The sequence below is a fragment of the Cupressus sempervirens genome, chromosome 9, assembly GCF_028749045.1.
Source record: "Cupressus sempervirens isolate cs-2001-9-10 chromosome 9, ASM2874904v1, whole genome shotgun sequence".
NCBI classification, from domain to species: Eukaryota; Viridiplantae; Streptophyta; class Pinopsida; order Cupressales; family Cupressaceae; genus Cupressus; species Cupressus sempervirens.
The window spans coordinates 447208963-447224580 of NC_143126.1; positions in this window are offsets into that span (position 1 = coordinate 447208963).

Below are 15618 nucleotides of genomic sequence, written 5' to 3' on the forward strand. Positions count from 1 at the left end.
CAATCATAAATCAGACCTAAGTTGGGAATTAGAGCAAAACTTAGGTAAAGTCATCTTGAAGAGCAAATTTAAGGATGAGAATTCAGATCTGGGCTGTTTGAGCTTATAAATCTATCTTCAACAACATATCAGACATATTTAGTGAAATACAACCTACTACAGCTGGGTATTGGGTTTGGAGCCATAATCAGACCACAGATCAGTCATAAGTAAGTCTGATTTTCGAGACCAGATCCATAACAGGCATAGGATTGGCTGGAGCAGCAAAGAAGAATCCATAATATTTATCTTAGAGGCTGGAAGTTGCATATCATGCCTGCAGTAGCCACATGATGCAGCCCAAGAACTTAGATCAGACTTGTGGAATTCATAATAGTCATGTAGCAATTCATTTATAAGTCATCTATTGAAATGGCTATGTCATGTTATGTGCAAATCATGCATTTTATTGTTTAGAACAACAGTATTTTTCAATTTCCCTATATTTCCAGTAATTTCATTGCATAAACATCAAAACACAAAAAAATATCAGAACACATTCAAAATACCAAACAAAACATAATACTGCAAAATCTCAAAAAACCATAAAAGTCAAGGAAAAACCAAAAAAATCAGGATTAGTAGACATCAGATCAAAGGGGATCTTTCATCCTACCACCTTTATGTGTTTATTGAAAAACAATTTAGAAAGAACAACATAAAAAATTGTGTCCATGTTGCACAAAGTTAGTTAATTGACCAAAAAATGCATCCAGTACTAGTAGATTATTATTGCAGTAACAAGAAATCAAGGAACTTGTTTTTGCAGAAAAACAACATCTACAGAAATAACAAGTGCAGGCAGTCATTCTTGGAGGGTTATCCTTGAAGAAATAGCCCATCAAGGAAACTTAATGCTGAAAAAACATAAAACTGTTGTGATGTATTTCAACCAAAACAAAATGAGCTAATTCCAGAAATTGCATACCTCTTCTTTATACATTTGTCAAAGCAAGTCTAAGTGAGCCTGCATCAAAGAACATATAGCACTCTCACAACTCTACAACTATGCATCAAATATGGTGACAAGTGACAGCTACTAAATGTACAAAATCCATGCTAATCTAGGGAATCTAAAAATGTCTTGTTGACTTCTACAAAAAATTTACATAACATGTGCCCCTTAAGTTCATTAAAACCCATAAATGTAGACATGGCATTGTAACTACCACAAAAGTTTTTATAAGTGATACCAATGTCTTTAATCAAATTTCAAATAGTACTAGTATGTCAACACCTAGAACTAACAGATCAAGATAGCTAAAAGTAAATATAAACTCAAAAATCAGGATTTAAAAAGCGTGTAATAGAAGAGATAGCAAAAAGTAAATATAAACTCAAAAATCAGGAATTAAAAAGCGTGTAATAAAAGAGATAGCACAGTCTCACTAATTTGCATCATACTGATCTTAACAAATTTAAAATTGAATTGTGATCATAGGATAAAACCTTCATTAAATTCCTCTTGATTTAAATTTTAAACCTTCAGAAACTTTTATCCTCAATTCTCGTATTCCATCCAGACTTCAAACAAATGTTAAAATATATTCCATATGCACATATCAGTTCTTCTTAAAAATGCCAAAAATGAGAAAAAAAGAACAAAGAGAGAAAAATAATCTTTGTATTGAAATGATGCTTATAGGTAAGTTTTACAAGTTTTGGATGCAAATAAAAGTTCAAATATCTTCTTTGCTACTTTCTGGCACTTAGCACCACATACTCTTTAATAATAACTCCTTAATTCCACATGGTGATAATAACTAACATATATGTCCTCTTCATACCATATTTATGCCTTGGATAGTACTTGGAATGACTATCACTATATATGGTCATGTATCACTATACTTGGAATGAAAGGTTACATGTATCAATTTATATATGGTCATTGGCAGATGCACGACTATCACTATAGGGACCCCTTCTTAAGCCTGCATTTCTAGTCGAGCAATAGAAGTCAGGGTACAATCTGGGTATGTTAATGCAAGACATAGATTATATATATATATATATATATATATATATATATATATATATATATATATATATATATATATATATATATATATATATATATATATATATATGACGCCTAAAAATTCTATATCCATAAAAAGCTAGAACCATATTAATCTTTTTAAACTATATTAATAAAATATTGTGTCATTATTCATATTAAAATGGTAATGTAACCTTAAAACAAAATTTAGTGCCATGAATCCTAAGGTTGAATGCAGATGGTAGAATGAAGAGTTTAGCTTGAAGCTTTGAGCTGGATATACTGACCAAATATATGACATATATATAATATACACTCAGGGTCCTTAGTCTTGTCATATTAGGGCCTACACTTGACATATTGGGGACAGGGTCTTTGGTATTAATGAAGCCCTCTAATTCAGCAGATTTGCAGAATATTCACAGAAAATTCACAATTTGATCTACTTTGTATTATGCTATAACTTATTGACCTAAATATTACCATAAATTCTTAAACTTTGATAAAGCTATTATCATATTCCAAATAAATACTATTGTTGATGTCAAGGGCAATTCAAACACAAGAAGTTCGTGATCAACACATTTAACAAATGAGTTGAAACAAAATCTCTACATTGCATCCACAATAGTTTAACATTTTCAACTAGTTATCCAAAATATAACCAAGGGAACCAATCTCATGAGTAGGACAATTCTAATCAAAGGTATTCAGTTGAGAATCGAGATCAATTAGTTTGGATCATTTTAGACCTACGACATGCAAAATGTCCATTTTATGTTAGTTTGAGCTTCACTTGGTTTCAAGAATACTATAATATTCTCTACTTAACAAGGCCAACCACGTGAAGGTGGAAGCTCATATGGCCTCACCCCCCTCCCCCTAACATCAATCTAAAGTACCCATTATCATCTAATTACATACTTCATTCATTCATTAATCCATTTATGAACTATAACATTCAATCAATACAATCACATAACATTCATTAATATGATATAAAATTCATTAATACAAAATACTAATCAAGACTTCATTAACACATAACAACCTCACGTATGCTAAGATTACTTGTTTCCATAGTTTATCAATCCACGAGGTGCAAGTTCCAGATTGTTCCAGTTGAAAAACTTGGTAAAATATTCATATGGGAAGAGTAACTGATAAAATGATAAACTTATTCAGAGAAGTAGTGATTAAAATAAAATAAAAACATTATGATTGTAGATAAAATTCATGACAATGGAGGACTTTGTTTGAAAACACAAATTGGGTCTACTTTGATCTTTTCTTAATTTGTCAAGTATATTTATTCGCAACTTTTAAAAGTGAAAACTCCAAGCAGAGTCTGGATTACCTTGTGAGGTTCTAGTAGAAATTCATGTGTTCTTTTTGCAGTGTTTGTTGTCACAGGTTTTGGAGATCTAGAGTGCCATGAAGATTTCTCTTTAGTTCTATTCAAAAAATTGGTAGTGGGATCTGATTTATACATGGAAATTGAGTCATCATTAATGTCAAAATCATCTTTGTTAGAAATGGTGCAACCTGAAGCCCTTTCCTTATTTTGAGAAGAACTAATCACAGTTTGAGGAGACATTTCCATTGCACCATTAGACATGGAAGTGCTATGACCCTGAAGTTCATCTTCTGGAATTGTAGCATTATACTCATCTGGCTCCTAATTTAGAAAACAATGATTTAAACAAAATGAAAAAACATTACAATCAAAGATAAAATCCATGACAATGAAGGACATTGTTTCAGAATAAAATGGTTCTACTTTGATCCTTTTGTAATTTTCCAACTATACTTATTCAAAAATTATAACAATGAACACTTCAAGTAGAATTTGAGTTACCTTGGCATGTTCTACTAAAAAATCATGTGTTCTTTTTGGAGTATTTTCTGTCACAGGTTTTGGAGATCTAGAATTCCATGCAGATTTATTTTCAGTTATATTCAGACCATTGGCAATGGGATCCCAATTATGCATAATAATTGAGTCATCATCAATGTTGGAATCATCTTTATTAGAAACGGTGCAACCTGAAGCCATTTTCTTATTTTGGGAGGAACAAACAACAGTTTGAGGAGGCATTTCTTTTGTGCTATTAGATATAGAAGTGCTTGAACTTTGGAGTTCATCTTCTGAAATTTTTGTATTGGATTCATTTGGCTCTTGACTTTGGAACTTAATGAAACTCAATAATGAGCTAGAACCAGGATCACCGATTAGCAAAGCTCCTTCTGAACCGAAGCTAATAGAAATATGAAGAAAAGGGACATTGATGCTCGAAATGGCAGAACTAAAGATACTAATATCATGGAGAGAAGATGGTATTAACACCATTGGAGGAGCACAAGACAACTTGGAAGGTGTCAGCGAGCATTGGCGAGCATTGGCATTGGAGGAGCACACGAAAAATTGGAAGGTGTCAGATGAACTTTGGAGTTCATCTTTTGAAATTTTTGTATTGGATTCATTTGGCTCTTGACTTTGGAACTTAATGAAACTCAATAATGAGCTAGAACCAGGATCACCGATTAGCAAAGCTCCTTCTGAACCTAAGCTAATAGAAATATGAAGAAAAGGGACATTGATGCTCGAAATGGCAGAACTAAAGATACTAATATCATGGAGAGAAGATGGTATTAACACCATTGGAGGAGCACAAGACAACTTGGAAGGTATCAACGAGCATTGGCATCTTTGAGAAGGAAAGGTTCCTAAGAAAAGAGGAACATGGTGAAGCAATGGAAGATGTTTTGATCAACAATGATGATAATTTGAAGCAAAAAGCTAATGAGAATGAGCTTGAGGAAAAGAACCTAGAAAAGGATGATATGAAGACAAGTTGTCCATTTGGAGGACAAATAACAAATGAGCAGTAGTCAAGTGTTGAAGAGCAAGGAGAACCTAACACCAAAAAGGTTCAAAAGGTTGTAGCAGAGGTAAAGAGAAGGGATGCTGATGAAGACAGAAAAAGATGAGGTCTTGAAGGGCTAAAGGAGATGATTGGAACAAAGATGCAAAGTGCAAATGCTGATGTAAATAGAAAAGAAACAAGGCTTGGAGAAGCAGATATGATATTGATTGGTTCTATATGGTGTCCATTGAAAGTTGGACAAAGAAAATTCACAAAGACAATGATGAATGAATCTGATAGAAAAACCACCAACAAGGAGTTGGTATACCAAGGCAAATGGTAAGGGTGTGAAGACATGTTGCAGATAACAGTAGAGGTCTCAAGGTGCAAAGAGACTAAGGATGAGAAGACAATGGAGATGAAGAGCCAAGGGAAGGCTAAACAAGGTGATTATATTCCAAGCATGGAGAAGTATGAAAATATGAGTTATTTTTGGTTTGTTATTCTAATTTTGTTGCAGGCATATGAGAATATGATGGAGATTCCTAGTGTGAGGAAGATAGTGATAATTGGTAAGAGTTATGTTCTAGAAGGAGCTTGTTATTTCTTCTTGTTTCTACTTATTGGGTTGATGAATACTAAGCCCAAAAAGAAGAAGAGAAGGGGCAAGAAGAATGGGCATGTTACAGCTCACAAAGGGATGTGGGAGCAGATGAATTATAGGTTTGACAAGGAGGATCCACACATGGATCAGCATATGAAGAAGGAAAGGACAATCTTGAAGAGTTTTAGGACACAAGAGGACACAAGGTGTCTACAAGACACATGCAAGTGCATGAAGAAGAAGAACACATTGCAAAGACATTGAGATATGTTTTCTAATGTTTATTTTGCAGGTACATAGTTTCCCAGGGACTGGGAAACATTTGAAGTCAGGGAGTTTGGTGTAGGGGCACCCAACAGACACAGGAAACTACAGGGTACACCAAGAGCTATGAAGGAGACCATGAAGGTACCAAGGGAAACCCATGCCTAATGAAGACATATCAAGTCAATTGATGAGGAATCATGGCTATTCAAGCCATTAAATGTAAGAAATATAATAAAGTTGTCAAAATGTAATGCCTTGCCAAGAATGGGCAAATTAGCATAAATAAGGAGTCAAGAGTCATAAAGGGTCATTTAGGTGTTATTAAATGTGTCCAAGGTCATGAATAATGTAATAGGCTATTAAAGCCTCTAAATGATGTAAAATGCACTCAAAGTGCAAGATGTGGTAAAATTGTTAACATTGACAATGTAAGCCAAATGCGGCACCTTAGAGGAAATTAAGGATAAAGGTGGAGTCTTTAGGTCACTTAGGTGTCATAAAGTCATTTAGGTACAATAATAAATGTTCCCAAGATCTTAAGCCAAGAAAGTGGCAAAGGGAAACCAAATAAGTAATGACTGTCATTTAAAAGTTATCAAAAATGCTTGTTTATTGTCATGTGACAGTTATATGGGAGTTTGGTCGATAGGAGTCAGTTTGAGGGTAGTTAGAGGGCAAGAGGTCTTTAAAAAGAATTCATTTTGAATGTAAGAGACAGTGGTGGTCAAGGAGGAAGCAGTTTGAAAGAAAGAATAAATAAAATCTGTGTCATTTCAGTATTTTTTTCTGACTGTCATAACAATGCTGTCCATTATTGTTTGATTTCAAAGTATTTACAAGTTTCTTGGCATGTAAATTTGGTGTTTTGTAAGGTTTAAGGTTGATTAAAGAATATCAATGATTTTTTAAAAGTCTCTTTAACATTGGAGTCAAATATATTATAAAAGTTTATTGGAACAGTGCTGAATAAATTACTGTCTAACATAAGCACGTGACTAAATTATAATCCATCAATGAAGTGACCCATGCAATCAATATGTCAATGCATTTAACTTCCCCAAAAATAAACATGCAATAAAACTACACAATCTATTTACTTAGAACAAATCAAGTTGCTATACATAACAAATAGAGAGTAAAGATAAAATATTGAATAAAAGCATCATAAGGTCTGACCCAATTATAGCTCATAGAAAGACAAAAATAGTTGGTTCATAGGCAATACCTACCTCAATCCTGAAAGCTATGTCTGGATATCTTTCCCTGCTATATGGTGTCCATGTGCAGAAATGTCAGTACAAATACTGCCAAATACATTTACCAGATGTAATGAATCATATTTGCAATATTGTCAAAGGCAAATTGATTAATCAAATTTTCCAGACATAAAAGAAACATTAGAAAACTCATAAGATAAGTATAGTGCATAAGAGTACTCTAAAATAAATGCATAAGAATATCAATAATCTTCCAAAAAAACAAACTGTGACCATACCTCCCTCATATCTCCTTCAAATGGACACACAAACTTTTAACCGTTGTCCACTAAAACCTGCAATTACAACATTAAGTTCCACTCACTCTGTAAACATCCTAGGAGCTAAGGAAAATAGAGTTTGGCTATTTTTAAAATACAAAAGCACTGTCATTTACGATGGAGAGCAGCAATTTACCAAGCAACAACAATATAGTCAAATTAGCATTCATTATCAGAGTTCACAAAGATGCACCATGTATTGGAATTAGAAAAATAGCATTTGTTTGCTACACAAACACTAAAATATTACAAGAATCCAACTTAATATGTTTCATAGCTCCATACAGTGCATATAGACTAGAAATTAATGAATTACCTTAATTTTTCACAAGAATGGCCAAAAAAATCCACTGAAAATTTCACAATCTTACTTTATTATCAAAAAACCAAGTTATTAATATTCCCTACCCAAAAATGTGTGTGATTGATTTTCTAGGGTTCAAACATGCCAGAACCTTTCTAAAGAATACATGCACATATTTCTACAACCTCCAGTAAGGAAGAATAAACTTGTTAGTAATTATTCGACAACAAAAAGTTTTTATTCCTAATTTTTTAAAAATATATTCATTAAGGTTTTCTTCAAACCAATATTGAAGAATTATTAGTATTAGATATATGAAAAGAAAATTATAATTTGGATCGCAAGGTTAGTGATTCCCTATATTGTGTTGCAGTGGCTAGCAAAGTTTGTCATCTGATTGACCAAGCTCTTCTCTACTTCACCACAGATACCCATCCCCATTCTTTTCCTCTCAACCAAAATATTTTGGAAAACCATTTGATCAAATTTATCATTGGCATTTCCCATAAGAATGGCATGGGCTCCATCTGTCCTCAGCACAAATCCTTTATAACAGCTATTATAAAAAATCACCCATCCTCTAAAGGGCAATCTACCCCATTTCTTACACCATCATGACCCAAGAATTCTGATCAAGCCATTATTTCCAGATATTAAAGAAGATGGAATACACACCCTATGCTCATTTACTCTTGGGAGAAGCTAAATATCATTTGTGATTCATGAAATGAAAAGCTCTCATCTTAAGGATCTAGACCTTTGAAGGCTTGGATTTACAAACAACTAAAGTTTCCAAGTTTAATCAATATCTACACAATGCCTGAGAGCTATGTTTTGGTCTCTAAACGAAACAATCATTAACAAAAAATGAGCTAGGATGAGAGTTGCTTGTAATAGTTATGAGCTAAGGGCCATATTGAGTATGGTTCCAAATTTAGCTCTGTTCTCAATATTCCAGCATTTCCTGTACTTTCCTTACACCCAAAGAACAGTTTCCAGTCACATGTTGTGGGGGTTTCTAGCCCATATTATTGTTGAATTGTAATCTTGGTGAATTGTTGCCACCTGACATGTGGCTCTTGGTCCTGGCTTTAAGAATGATACAGATAATTTTGGGTGTGCCTAGCAATCAAATATCAATGGTGTTAATAGCCTCAATGGAAGCAAGGCATTGTTGACCCAGAATCTAATAAAGAGTACAAATCAAGCTCATGATTATTTCTCAGCTCATTTGTATCAAACTCCTCTTACATTGACTTCTAATTTAGACTATGAGTATGTTGATACAAGGTTGCACTATAGGCTTTGGTTTCTCACCTTGTAGAAATTGATTCAAGTATTACTGATGTTGGGAAGCAAGTGTTTGGCATTATTTTCACTGGTATCAATTTACACCGGATAGATATCTTCAAGGGAGTAGGAAGCTTCACTGCATTTCATTGGCAGCAAACTACTCACAACTTTACCAAACCAACAATGAGCATAATGTTAGCACCTCTTACTGGAACTCCAATAATCAGTGGTCTTGAGAACTATGCATTGATTTCAATGGATTTCACAATTGAAACATTAGAATTTTTAACTATGAAAGCATTGAAAGAATCTTTTCAAAATCCTGATTGAATGTGATGTAATGGAGATCCATGTGCTCCTTCTACATGGAATGTATGGCACTAATAAAGATAGTTGTGCTCTTGTTATAACGTTCTTTGATCTTGGGAGTCAAGGTTTAAAGATTTAGATTTTCATTAGTGAGAAAATCACCACTTTCCCCACAGTCTACCAAACCTTTTAAAAATTTTCAATCCATCTTGTAAGATGCTATCACTTTCCACTCTATTTACCAGTGTCGTACATAACAATAAAATACGAGTCCACTTTAGCTCAAACTACAATAGCATTAATTTCATTCCTCGTAGATATTCTAGAGATAACATGGATGGAATCTACTTTTTTACTACCTATCTTTGTAGCAAAATTTTGGTGCAAATATCAATTTTCATAAATCTTGAATTGTTAAATATCAGTGTATGAAAAAGGTGTGGCTAGAGTTAAGCTTCTTAAATCAATAATTAAAGGCTCAGACTTACTGCTCATGGGTTTTTTGAACTGTGGAAATTCTTATTACCTTCTAATACAAGTGGATATGGATTTCAAGCCTCTTTTTACCCTTCTACAGTCCAAGCAAGACTCAACAAGTAGATCTGGTCTTCTTTCTGGTTCCATCCACATGTTTTGTTTCAATAAGATAGATATTGGAAGAATGCAAATGGTGGATCATGAGGTGAACTTGAACCTTTTAGACAATGGACAGTCATCTCTGGAGAAAGAGATAACAAAAATTTCAGATTTAATGTCAGAATCTGTGTCTAATCCTGATGCATTTATAGATTCTGAGCTTCAGGGTCAAGGGTGCTTGCAGTTAGGATTTTCATTTCTAGCAGATGATGTATTTGAGTTTGACAAGGGAATGCCATTATTTCAAGAATCCTTGTAAAAAAAAATTTTTACTTAATCAAAAACATTATAAAAAGTTGCTTTTTGTAGGGAACACATAGCCATTCTTGAGATGGGAAAGAGACATCTAAAACATCCCCAACTGCCTTGAGGATAGTTACGCATCCCCTACATGTTTCCTTCTGTCCCTAAAATGGCAAACATGTTTCAAGATACTTCCAAATTCTCATAATGAGGGGGACAGCTAGGGGAAATTCCTTAATGTTCCCCTATCCTTGAAATGTCTTAGGATCGAAAGAGGGTTTGAGGGGTCGAGACACATACATGTAACCCAGTCTTTAGCTCAAATATTAAATAGATTTCTATAATACACATTGATCTGAATGTTAAAAACAATTACAAAACACATTGTACACAAATATATAATCAGCTTATGAATATATAAAAGATTACAATGCAAGATATGCAACCTACTGTACTAGAGACAAGAATGTGATGTTAAAGGAACCAAAGTTAATCAATTGGGGGATGGGTTACATTTCATTTGGTATAGTGTAGTTATCACAAATCTACTGCCACATTATTAAGGTTAATAGACACTCGACACCAACAACAACATGCCTCTTGATGTCCTGTATGGAATCAATGAATAATATTGATCACTAGAAAATGCCGTGTCATGTCTAAGACTGAAAGGTGATAATTTTATTGTTGCACATGTCTGAGAATAGTCAGCACAATCATCAAATCATCAGCAATATTCCAGCACAAAACTCCAGCCACAGGGTTGCAGACATGAAGCATTCCAGTGTTCATTTTACACAAAAGCTCTAAAAAACTATTGAAAACACTTATTAAAATATACATTTTCTTAAAAGAAACCTATAAGCCCTTATCCACAAATAAATTTAGGGGAAAACACAAATTTAAAGAAAAAAAAAGTAGGTTATTTTTGAGTTCACTGAATCAACCTCCATATATGATGTTCAATGAACTTCATGACAAAGGATATTCTCATTAAGTTATATATATGGATCTTTCCCACATTTAAACATATTTTGCTCTAAATCAGGTGGCAAGAACTTTCAATCTTTTGTTTTTTATTACATTCATTTTTTTAGTTAAAGACTTTCAATTTCTTAAGTGTTGCCATATTCTTTACAAGAAATATTAGAATGTAACTACAATAATTGCACATGTGAGCTTACATCCTATCATGAGGAATAGAACAAATAGGCACAGACTAATGCAAAATGCAAAATGAAAAATGTAGAGACTTGAAGTTGCATGCATGATCGAATCAACCCTATAAAGTAGAGGTTCTCCATTACTTTCTTCAAGTGAGGTGTTTTTATCATTTTGTTTTAGAATACTCATATTTTGTAATAGAGAGAGAATGTGTAAGCCTTGTATGATTTCATGGTGTCATCTTGACCAATAAATGTGGGCTTTTATTCAATCAGTAGGTATTCCCACTTCAAATATTTGTTGTGGTACAATGAATGATCCTATTTTATTTTTTAAATTTAAGTTGTGTTGTACTTATGCTTCAATGTTTAGTAGTTGGTCTTGTAAATAATATTTTTCTAAATAGTTATGACTGCAAAGGATTTATCACTATTTAACAAATTTAACAGTGAGAATGCAAACAAAGCTATCAGATTTCCACAATCCATGTAAATGTTCTATCAGTTTTTTGGGAATGATTGTGTAAGTTTTTTTGTCATCAATGTTTTAGATCATACTACATGATCCATCATCAGAATGCAAGAGAGTCAAGGAAAAATGAAATGTGAGAATGCAGTCTAGTAGATGAATGGTTTTAAATTGGGAAAGAATACTCAGTCTGAACTGTTGTATAGCATCTATAAGTGTTTTTCTTCTGATTGAGGACAAGAACAAGTAACATGAGTATATTTGATAGTTTCATAGTTTGCACTCCACTGCTCACTAGTGTTGATTGTTTGGCATGCTAATCCATTCATTGCATACTTTCTTAGTATAAGATTTTTATCATTTTTTCTGGCATCATCATCTTCATAAGACCAAAACTATCTTATGCATATCATCTAGTACACTTTGAATATTTATTTTTCTGTATTCCGTATGAAAATATTTTCATCCATTGATAGGAGGAGATGGGAAATGAAAGGGCCTTTCATCAAAAGCATTCCTTTGTAACAACTTCAATTTGTAGGATCAAATAAGCAAGGCCAAAAGAGAGAAACCTATTCTCAATGTCCCTTTTAAACATTAGTTCAAAACCATAGTGTGAAAAAAATAGAGGTACATAGCTATAGAACCATTCACATATTACGCACATTTTAATAGTTCAGATATCTCTAGATTATGTTCATGATGAGAAAAAGAAACATACCCATTATAAATGTTATCAACTTATGAATCCTATGTTGCTGGATGTCCACTCCCTATCCCTACAACCCATTGCAGATTTGTTTGGGTATGGATGCGTGGGGAGATGTGTTTAGATGCCCTGTGGATGCACACTAGATGCCCTATGGATGCTCACCCACAGGGAATCTAGGTGCATCTTGTGAAGGAAATCAGCCTCCTTTGCCTAGTTTATGCAGTGTACTGAGCTACCAAGTTTAGGAATGTGGTAATAATCATAATATATTCGCAGTTGCACGCATTTTCTTTGCATGTTGTTTTAGTGCTGCCAACTTGTATAATAGTTTCTCATGAGCATGAAATTTCATCCTTTCTACTTTTACCTCTACTCTCATCATTTTAGATTCAGCTTTTGCTTTATGATGATTTTCCCAAGCTTGTATTTTAGTTGCTTCTTCTTTGTACCTGGCTGTATATTTTTCTTGTTCGGCCTCTTCCCATGTTGTTGCTCGAGTTTGTCATATGTACCTCTTAGCTTGTTCTAGATCTATATTCTTTAGCAATTTTGATGCATCACTCTCCTCTTCCTCTTTAGCGATTTTGATATATCTAAGAAATTGCTACTATCCCTAGCCATGAGCAAGCAAGGGCAGAGCATCAGATTTTTTGTTTGATGGCGCCCAACACTAACAAAATGTGAATGATCACATGCGCGAGAAAAATAACAAACAAGAAATGTTTTTGTTTTTTACATCTAAGCCTCATGTTGGTCAAAATTTCAACCAACACAATTTGCCTTATATGTGTTGGTCAAAATTTTGACCAACACGGGGCTTAGATGTAAAAAAAAGAAATTTTTATCTTCTACATTCCGACCAACTTAAACTTTTTTAGTTGATGGTCAAAAATTTTGGTAGAAAAATGAGGTCAAATGTAGTAGTGAATGGTGTTAGGGTTTCTAGCAATGGTGTGGTGGTAACTGGCTTTGGTGGAGTGATCAGGGCGGGTGTGATGGTTTTTGAATTTGGCAAGGGCATTGGTGATGGTGCTAGGGTTTTTGGAAATGGTGCATTGGGTGATGGCTTTGGTATTGTGGCTTCTATATCTTGCAAGGGCATTGGTGCTGGTGCAAAGGTTTCTAGAAATGGTGAGGTGGCTTCCAACACTAGTTCTAGTTTGGTGGTTGTCGATTTTGGTTCAAAATTTGGCAAGGATACTTGTGTTGGTGCTAGGATTTATGGCATTGGTGTGGTGGTTGCTGGTTCTGGTAATGTGATCAAAACTAGTGTGTTGGATTCTAAATCTGGGAAGGACATTGGTGTCGGTACCAAGGTTTCTGGTAATGGTGTGTTGGGCATTGGTTTTGGTTTTGTCGCTTCTGAATCTAGCAAGGGTGTTGGTGTTGATGCTAAGGTTTTTGGTAATGATGTGGTGGTTTCCTGTGCAATAGATGTTAAGAAAGGGTTTTCATATGTTGAGTCCTTATGCAAGGGCAGGGGTTTGGAAAAGGCCACTATACCTTTTGTCTCTCCTTCAATCTCCACCTGTAAGCCAATATTACTTAATCTAGGGGATGAGTCACTTTTAGAAATTGAGGAACATACTAGGAATTTTTCCAAGGATTCTATTATTTGTCGCTTTAAAGGTTTTTGGTCCACTCTCTTGGAGCTCCATGGATGGATTTCAAAGAATTGGGATCCATATATTATGGCTACTGTTGAGATCTTCCCTTGGTCAAAGGTTTCTTCATTGTTACTTTTGTCAATTCTAAGGATAGGAAAGCCATTCTCTGTGATCAGGTCTTTTCTTGGGAGAACCGCTTTCCTTTAATGGTTAAACCATGGCATCCAGATTTTAACCCTCAAACCAAGTCTTTCAAAATCCCAACTTGGGTAATGCTTCCTAATTGGGTGAATTTTGTTTTTATGGAAATTGGCAAAAATTTAGGGGATTTTTGTATGGTTGATTTCCAATCTTTTGAGAATTTCCATTCTACTTATGCTAGGATTCTAGTGGATATTAATGTTTCAAAGGGTCTCCTAGCTAAGATTATTTTAAGTTATTCAAAGGGTTCTTGGACTTAGTCAATTGATTACGAGGGCCTCCCTTTTAGGTGTAAAAAATGTTTCAATATTGGACATATGGCTGGTAAGTGTGAGATTGGAAAATCTAGAAATAAATGACCCTCCTCTTGGTGGAAGGGCGTATTAGAGTAGCATTACTTAGTAGTCAAAACATCTACTCTGGTGGATGAGGTTTCTGGATCTATAGAGCTGGGGGCTCCATCCTCTATATTGGAATTTATTCCTTCTGGTTCTTCTGAGATGGTGAATGCTTCTGATTCCAAGATGGAAATCCAAGTTTCTTATGGGGTTTATCCTTTGTCTGCTGGTAGTCTTAGATCCTTTCAAAAGGAGGTTGAGACTATTGTTTTTGGTCAAGGTGTTAAATCAGGTGTTCTTGGTGCATACTCTAGTAAAGATAATTCTAGTGGTTTTGGTGTTGAGACTGTTATTTCTAGACAAGGTAAGTTGCCTTGTGCTATGATTGTTGGATCTGGTCATTTTATATCTATTGGCTTTGGTAATATTTATTCTTCTGGTTATGCTTTTTCTACTATTGGAATTGGTAATTAGACTACTGGTATTAGTTCCAATCTCATGGAAGAAGTGATGATAGATGGTTCTTGTCAAAAGGATGAGTTTCCCTCTATTGATGCTATTGGAATTGGTAATCAGACTGTTGGTATTAGTTCCAGTCTAATGGAAGAAGTGATGATACATGGACCTTGTCAAAATTTGGATGAGTTTCCCTCTATTTTGGATTCTCAAAATTGGCAATCTAAGGCTGTGATGGTTGAGGAGGGGTGGACACCTATGAATAGGAAAGGATCTAAAAAGGCCCTTCCTCAATTTGATATGAATTTATACTCCCACAAAAAGGGAGTGAAAATGAATTCTTAGTCCTGTTGTTGGTTGGTTGGTTAAGAGTTTCTGTTGGTTTCTTTTCTGGTTTTTTTGTTGGTGTTGCTAGACATATAATGTTTTTCTGTTGCAGCATGCTTCTGGTTTTTAGATCTTACTTGTGGTATTTGGTCCATGTATAAACTTTGTTTGGATCCCTTTGGGATATTTGAGCTTTCTTTGAATATCTTTTGGGTCTATGATGTAAAGGGGTTTCGAGTCCCCT